The 8,331-nt window shown below is 55.4% G+C and overlaps 1 long non-coding RNA gene across 1 annotated transcript; it reads right to left on the bottom strand.

The window, feature by feature from the left end:
- Window positions 1-4,479: 4,479 nt before the first annotated feature.
- Window positions 4,480-7,230, bottom strand: LOC122484881. The gene is made up of 3 exons (XR_006297733.1): window positions 7,134-7,230; window positions 6,754-6,854; window positions 4,480-5,678 (listed from the first exon to the last, which is right to left on the bottom strand). It is a non-coding gene; the product is annotated as an uncharacterized LOC122484881 (long non-coding RNA).
- Window positions 7,231-8,331: the final 1,101 nt, after the last annotated feature.

Here is an 8,331-nt window from a genome sequence, read left to right as displayed (position 1 = left end):
TCGGGGTCCTGCCAGAAAACCCAGAGGAGGGAGCGTGGGGGCAGGATTCTGGATGCCACAACGCGATGGCTCCTCTGCTCCAGCTGGAGATGGCGGGCCATGGGGCAGGCTCACCTGTATGCTGTGCTGGGGTGACAGGAGGAGATGGGTGGAGGGTGTAGCCATACCCGTGGTCTGTCAGTGATCAGTACTGTTGCTTTTTCTTTTTTACCATTCTTTTTTTTTTTTAATGTTGTTTAAAGTTTATTTATTATTATTTTGAGAGAGAGAGAGAGCAAGGAAGTAGGCGGGGAGCAGAGAGAGAGAGGGAGAGAGAATCCCAAGCAGACTCCCCACTCTGCACTGAGCCCCACACGGGGCTCGATCCCACGACTTGGAGATCATGATCTGAGCCAAAATCAAGAGCTGGACACTCAACTGAAGGAGCCACCCCGGGGCCCCTTTCCAACACGTGTTTCACAAGTGCCTGCCAGGCACAGGTGCTAGGCCAGGTGCTGGGCGAGGTACAGGTGAGGCACACACAGCCGGCGTGCCTCCCCTCTGCCCCGAGGCCTATGTCTGGAAGTCAGACAGATAGAAGCAAGGGAAGTCGAATGTAAACGTGGTATTTTAATGCCTGCAGGATGGTGTCTGACAAGGGTGGTGACGGCGGGCTCTTTCTCTGACGTGGGAGCTAAGTGGACAGTCCCTCTCAGCGGGAATGCAAGAGCAGGCCATCCAGGAAGAGCACCACGGAGGGGGCTGGGGGCTCTAACATGCGAGCAGGGATGGGCAGCCGACCCAGGGGCCGTGCCAGAGGGCACTTAGTAACGGGCAGTGTAGCGCCTGGCTCATGAGATCGGCTTGTTGCCATGTGACCTCTGCCCCGGTCCCCAAGCCGCTCAAGTTCCTAAGTCAGTGCCCGAGTGGAGGTTCTCGGACCTGCTCCTCACAGGGGGTTCCGGCCGACACTGATGGCCTTGAATTTCTGGTGGCCATGCTTGCTTCGGCGTATGGCAGAGCACACACACACACACACACACACACACAGGCCTGCTGGGACTCTGTGGGGCAGCTGGGACCACTGGGCACAGGGCGTTGAGGGGCTGCCTGGCGGTAGGGGATGACCTGGTCATGGCCCCCAGAGACAGCCGTGCCTGAGGGACTCCCTGGCAGGAAGGAGGCGGCTGGGTGACAAGACACTCCCAGGGCTCTGGAGAACCAGAATAATTCCCACTGTCCCTGGTGCAGTGTCCCCAGCCCTGGCGGGGCCTCAAGCATGGCCGTGGGGTTGGGGGTGCAGGGGGGGATGTGGGGTGATTAGGGGAGAGGCCTCAAGTGAGTGAGCAGCCCAAGGCATGTCTCCAGGGGCTGAGGCTGAGGCCGCCAGGGCCCCACGGTGTCTGGTGGGGGGGGGGTGTACCCCACAGGGGCCCCAGGAGCCAGCGGGGGCAGGTGAGCACGCGGGGGGGGGCATGGCCACAGGAACAGCTCTGCCCCCTGGAAGGTGCCAGAAGACCCCATAGAGCCGGGCATCACGACGTTAGTCCCAGAGGGCCCTCCGGGAGGAGGGGACAGAGGGGACAGTGGCTCCAGCTCCCTGTGGCTCCGCGGGAGGTTCTTCCAAGAATAGTCATCTGTGGGTGGTGGGCTTCTTCCCCAGGCACAGGGAGCCCAGAAACAAGGGGCCGTAGGGTCCCACTGCCCCTCTGTTTGCAGGCTCATGGGCACCTCGACCGGGGTCCTTGCCACACGGCTTGTGTCATGACACCGGTGAGAGCCCACAGAGGATTTCATGAGCCCTGTTGCTATTGTGCTTTCCCTAAAGCAAAATTACTATCTAGTGAAGTCACTTTCTCAGATTTCATTGTTTCTGGTGCCAACTCTTAAATTCGCACAGAAATCCCCCAATTACTTCATTCTCCGTGTTCTTGTCTTGGTTCGACTTACGTTTTTGTGTTACCATTGAGGTGTCAGATGCCAGTTCATGGGGCGCAAGGGTCCGGGACAGTGCAGGGAGTAAGTCACACTCGGGCGGGGGAGGGGGGAGGAAGAGAGACAGAAAGAGCCACAGAAAGATACAGAGAGAGAGAGAGACAGAGGGAGGGAAGGAGAGACACAGAGACACAGACACGGAGAGACAGAAAGAGACAGAGGGGGGGAAGGAGAGACACAGAGACACAGACACGGAGAGCCAGAAAGAGACAGACAGAGGGAGGGAAGAGAAACAGGGGCAGGGGAGTGAGGAACAGAGAGACAGAGAAAGACAGAGAGAAGAGACACAGAGAGACAGAGACATGGAGTGAGACAGAAGGAGGGAGAGAGGAAGAAAGAGACGAAGATAGAGAGAGACAGATGGAAGAAGAGAGACACACAGAGAGATACAGAGAGAGATGGATGAGGGTGGGGGGTGATGGGGAGCAGAGGGAAGCGTCAGAGGGAAGAAAGCTTCAGGAAGGAGCTGGGGGCAGACACACAGGGCTGGGCTCCCAGCTGCACAGAACTTCTTGCCCTGGGCCGGTCCCCGGGGCCTCCTGGACTCTGACCTCTTCCCCTCAGGTATACTAAGGAGGATCGCATCCCCTGCATCTGATTCAGTTCCCAGCCTGCTTGTGTGAACGCCGAACAGGAAGCGTTCCTGCCACAGACAGGAGCTCCAGCCCCAATTTTCCTCCTCTCGGGAGCACTTCCCGTCATCCTCAGCAGCGTTGTGAGATTTGAAAGGAAAAAATCGCCCCCTACATCATTACGTTCAAAAGGTGGGGTTTGAAGCAGAGCCGTAAACGGACACCGAACTCTGGCGGAGGATGCACAGGTACGAGCGTCCAGGAGCAGGTGCGCTCACGTCCGAAACCTGCTTTGAAATACGTAACGAACAGGAGAGTGGACGCAGGGCTAGAGAGGGTGGATGGATCATGGTGTGAGAAATTAGGACTTGCGGACTCCGGGCGGTGAGCACAGGCGTAATGCACCGTGTAATGCCTTCCGTGTTTCCGGGGTCTGACGACGTTCATGATAAGGTGTGTGGAAATGAGTAGTGTCTACAGTGACTGTGTGTGTGGGGGGGGGCGGGGAGAGGCAGGTGGAGGGGGACAAGACGTGCCCCACAAAGCGGGGGGATAGAGCGCCACCTCGGCTCCTGGCCCTGGGCACCCCGCTCTGAGGCTGGTCCAGCCCCTCCCGTTCTGAGGCTGGTGTTTCTGGAAGGCACTGGAGCTTCTGAGCTGTCATTTCTCAAACGCTGCGGCTGCAAAAAGGAGGCATTCTAGCAGACAAGTCCAGGAAAGTGTTCCCGTCCTGTGTGCAGGACTGTGTCCTCTCTGTCTCCTCGAGCACGATGAGGACCCAGCCAGACTGCAGACATCAGTTCTGAGACCGTCCCCCATTCTGGTGGCGATCGGCCTGAGGGTGCCCAGCTGTGAGCACGGCCCCCGTCCCCGGGCCCCGGGCCAGAGCAGAAAGGAGGGTGACCGGGCCCAGCCGAGATGCTGCAGGAGGTGACTGACTGCCGGGCAGACAGGCGAGAGCTTTGGTCCGCGTCCAGCACAACCGTGGCCTGTTTCTCGGAGCTTCAGGCCCGGGAGCTTCGGAGAGCCCTAAGTCCTCAGTGCCCTGGAAGGTTCTGGCAAAGAGTACAAGGGAGGTAACTGTCACTGTTACGTTTGCCGTTTCAAACAGGCCTGGCTGGCCTTTTGAGGGCTCAGCAGACAAAGCACTGTGCAACGTGCCTGGCACCATGGAGGTTGGGGTCACTGTCATGCAGAGACAGGACTGGCTGCCCAGGGGCCAGACGTCAACAACTTGCAGCCTTTGACCACACAGAGACCCTTGGGCGGGAGCCCCCAGGTCCAGGTGCCGGCAGGCCTGCTTCATTCCGAGGCTTCCCTCCATGGTTTGCAGACAGCTGCCTTCTTCCTGTGTCCTCGTGTGGCCGTCCCTCTGTCCTGTGTCCTCAGCTGCCCTTCTTGAGGATACCAGTCATACTGGATTAAGTCCAGCCCAGGTGAACTCAGTTTACTCTAATTACCTCTTTGAAGGCCCTACCTCTGAGGGCAGCCACCATCCGATGTGCCGGGGCCGGGGGGGGGGGGGAGACACAGTTCGTCCCACAGTGGTCCCCAGACCACCCTCACCATTGCTAACAGGCAGCAAACGTGCCCCGTGGGGGTGCCACGAAACAGTCTGAGGTGACGAACACAGCACAGGCTCACGGATGCGGCCCTGGGGGCCTCAGAGATGCTCAGGTCACCGACAGGGAGACGGAAGCATGGACAGGAGAGAGCATAGCACCAAATGCTGGGGAAGACAGGAGTGGGCAGAGCCCCCGTCACGGCTGGCGGGAGCACAGACTGGCACAGATGCTGGGGAAGACAGTGCTCACAGAGTGGGACATCCTCTTACCAGAACATTCAGCCGCCGCACTCCTGGATTTGCCTAGAGGTGAGAAATTCTACCAAACATGAAGACGTCCCAGCAGGCGTCAGAAACGAGCCAGTCTGAAACAGCCAAAGACAAAACTAGTGATTGTGGCTTCTCTTCCCCCTGTGTACAGACATTCTTTTCATAGTCACCTCTTTGCTTTAATGGGGTTTTTGCACATACTTAGAACCTGTTCATGATCAGCCTTATGAACGAAAAAGAAATTTTCCTTCTAACGGAGAGTTTTGCACCTCAAGTGAAATGTAAGGGCCTCGAGGACACAAGCAAAATGACAGGTCGGTGAACTGCACCGTCTCCTGTTAGCACGAAACCTATTTTATTAGTGGAAAGCACACACAGTACTTGGGAATCCCACGACACAAGTCCCCACTTAGGCAGGTCTCCGGAGTGTGGGCAGCAAAGGGGAGCGATCCAGAGCCAGTCAAGAGTCCACCGCGGACAAGTCCACCCCGGTGGTGCTGCCCAGGATTGAGTACCTGGGGTTACATTCCCTGCGGGCGCCAAGAAGGAGTCTGCACAGCCCAGCGCCACGCCTCGGGAAGCGGACCCGAGTGGCAGTGTCATGTGCCGAAACACCGTTGGCAGGAGAGTGGGAGTCTAAGATATTGGGACCCCGTCTAAAGGAGCAGAAACCTTGGTTCCCCTGCCCTGCCATGACACCGTCTCCCTCCAGGCTGTATTTATTGAATGGAAAACCGAGGAAAGAGAATACGGAGGCAGAGGGTCTATGTGGCAGACCTAAAGAAGCAAGCTGTGGTCTCTGGTCTCTGAAGCAGCCAATGGCTCATGCACAGCCGGCTCTCCGGCACGGCCCCGGTGTTGGGTGGCTTCTTGCCTGGTGTCACGTTAGGCGCACCAGCCTTCTTCAGGCAGAGGAAGTGCTTTTCCGCAGGAAACGCTTGTTTCTGGGAACCTTTCTGGGGTTTAGCGCACTATGAACGTTACCTCAAATACCCCCATTTCTTTGAGATGTACACTCCAAATATACGTGGATTTCTTAGGAGTCAGTAGAACATTCGAGCATCTCTGGAAACAATCTCAGAGAGCAAGCATTTGAGAAGCACGGGGATGGGGACGTTTTGTCGCTGACGCTTCCCGACATTAACCAGCCATGTGGCCTTGACTGGTCACTTTGTGTCTCAGGCACTCAGGTGTCCTTCTCTACCTGCAACCAAAGGCATCAGACGGCGATTCCCAGGACGCCTGCTGGCTCAGCAATTCAGTGGCTCCACTATAAGGCAGAGATTGGTAATGAGTCCCTGGAGGAAAACATATAAAGCTGGAGACTGGTCCAGAGGACGGGTATTTGTGTTAGAAACAGGGAAGGAGGAAAGAACAGAGCTCCGATGGTCCTCATAGTAGGTGCCAGGGTGTCACAAGAGCTGCTCTGTCAGGAGCACCCCGTGACAAACAGACGGTATTTGAAATCTGATGCTTTATACTATAACAGGAACAACATAACATATCCAGCTTTGTGAAATGTAAAATAGTTTCCCCTAAGGGCATTTCAGAAAGCTGCCCCATGCTGATCTTTATGGCATCAAGTATCATCTGTCCCGTTACCTTAAAAATTTTTTTGTTACTGTTTATTTGTTTTTGAGAGAGAGAGAGACAGAGCTTGAGTGGGGGAGGGACAGAAAGAGAGGGAGACACAGAATCCAAAGCAGGCTCCAGGCTGTCAGCACAGAGCCTGATGCAGGGCTTGAACTCACAAAGTGAGCCAAAGTCAGATGCTCAACCGACTGAGCCACCCAGGCACCCTTGTCCCATTACCTTCTACTATGGTTCAACGTTTTGTAGTTTCCTGCTGAAGAGAAGTAAGTCATGAAGTGAGATAATGTGCTCCCATTCCCCCTCCTCTGGGATAGACCAATGGCTGGTTTTTGGAGTTAGTGTCCCATTTGAAAACATTATTGTAAATTGTTCATCAAGGCCGAATATTTGGGCAACCGTCACCAAGCGAATGCTTTGTGGATTTTTGTCTGTGAGTTCTCTTGTAATGAGATTCTTGGAAGATGTATAATCACAAGGAAATCTATTGATTCCTGATCTCTCAGCATTGCCAGTGGCCTCAGGGTATCTTATTCAATTGGCTTTTTTTTTTTTTTTTTTAATGCCATCAGACGTGCTGTTTTTGCACACAGAGCTTGGAAGTGTCTTTTACTGGACAGCATTATCAGAAGCCGGGATTCTCTGGGTCTCCTTCTATCTTCTTTGCAATCCCCAGTCACCTGTGCTCCCACATGTTACCTGGACCAGGACATGGGTTCCCCTCTTTGCTGGAGGACCCAGGGCCCTGGGGTGTGGCCAGTGGGCTCTTCTCAGGAAAGTTACCTTCGGTCAGGTTGTGCAGACACAGAAGTGACAAGGAGCCACGTCGTCTTCGTCATGGGCTGCGTGTCGGAGGCGAGGGAGCTTCTTGCCTCCTGAGCGCGCTGCAGGGAAAATCAATTAGAGCTTGTAATAAAAAGCTACTTCCTTTTGTTTGCTTTTTGCAAAGCAAATTGAGTGTGCTGGCCACCATAAGTTTAAATTAAGAATAGGGAACAAAGACCAAGCTAAAACCAATAAAAATACACCGTGGTCATAGAATATGGTCAGATAGCAGCAATGGGGAAGTATAAAATATGAGAAAGGAAGGCAGGCAAAAACACAGGTGCACACATAGAGCAACGAGCAGAGGCATCCGAGCAGATGGACAAGCAGATACTTACCTGGACTCAGACACTCGGTCAGTGGAGTCCGTGATGGCGTGTTACCCCACCTCCTGTCTTCTGGGATGCTGGCAGCAGGGACATTTAAAGTCAGGCTTGGGGCGCCTGGGTGGCGCAGTCGGTTAAGCGTCCGACTTCAGCCAGGTCACGATCTCGCGGTCTGTGAGTTTGAGCCCCGCGTCAGGCTCTGGGCTGATGGCTCGGAGCCTGGAGCCTGTTTCTGATTCTGTGTCTCCCTCTCTCTCTGCCCCTCCCCCATTCATGCTCTGTCTCTCTCTGTCCCAAAAATAAATAAATAAACGTTGAAAAAAAAAATTTAAAGTCAGGCTGCCTTTTCACGGTGGGAGAGACAGAGTCCCTGTTGGCATCTGCTCCTGGAAGACAGGTGCGGTGCTCACACAGAGGCCACGCCTGGCGTTAGTGGCCGGCTCTGCAGTCCCACCCCCTCGGGGGTGCCGGGTCAAGGTCAGCCTTCAGACCTTTCTGCAGCTCGCCCTCAGGTTGGAGACCCGGTACCGAGTCACGTCAGAGACCCCCAGACCTGGCATCAGTGCCCACTGCTTCTGCGGCTGCCGTGGATGTTCTTTGGGAAGGAACGCCAACAACGTCTTTTCTGCAGGCTCAGATTCTTCCCTTTATGGCCCTTGTGGCAAACGGCTTTCCCCACGCACACCCCAGCCCCATTCGCCCTGAAATCCTGTGGCCATCTGTCTCACCTCCAGACAGCGACCCCCACCAGTCCCTCCTCGAGAGGGGCACATTCCTGGGGGCCAAGGAGCACCTGCTTGTGAGAGCCTGGGAGCACAGGGCTTGAATCTCCGCTCTGACATTTGTAAGCTGTTGGCCCTGGGCTGACTGCATGTGCTCCTGGCTTTACCATCTACAGAGTAGGATTATGCCGCCTGCCTTTGAGACAGTGACTGGGTGCCTGGCCTGGCAACCTTCTTCCTCAGCTCCACCCCTGCTGGCACCTCTTCCCTGCTCGACCCTGGTTGTGTGCATTTCTGGGGATCTAGCTGCAGCTCTTATCTAACCAGGGTGCATCCTTGGAAAGGGTCCCAAGGGTCCCAAGGGTCCCCTTGGAAAGGGGCATTTGGGGCTGCAACCCCGGACCCTGGATGTGGAGACGACTGGCATTTTCCAAAGGTTTGCTTGAATCCCTAGGGTGTATAGACAGCCAGGCCTGTGGGATTCATTT

The sequence above is a fragment of the Prionailurus bengalensis genome, chromosome A1 (genome assembly GCF_016509475.1).
Source record: "Prionailurus bengalensis isolate Pbe53 chromosome A1, Fcat_Pben_1.1_paternal_pri, whole genome shotgun sequence".
NCBI lineage: Eukaryota > Metazoa > Chordata > Mammalia > Carnivora > Felidae > Prionailurus > Prionailurus bengalensis.
Note: the sequence above shows the minus strand (reverse complement) of the source record. Positions and strands in the feature narration are given on the sequence as shown.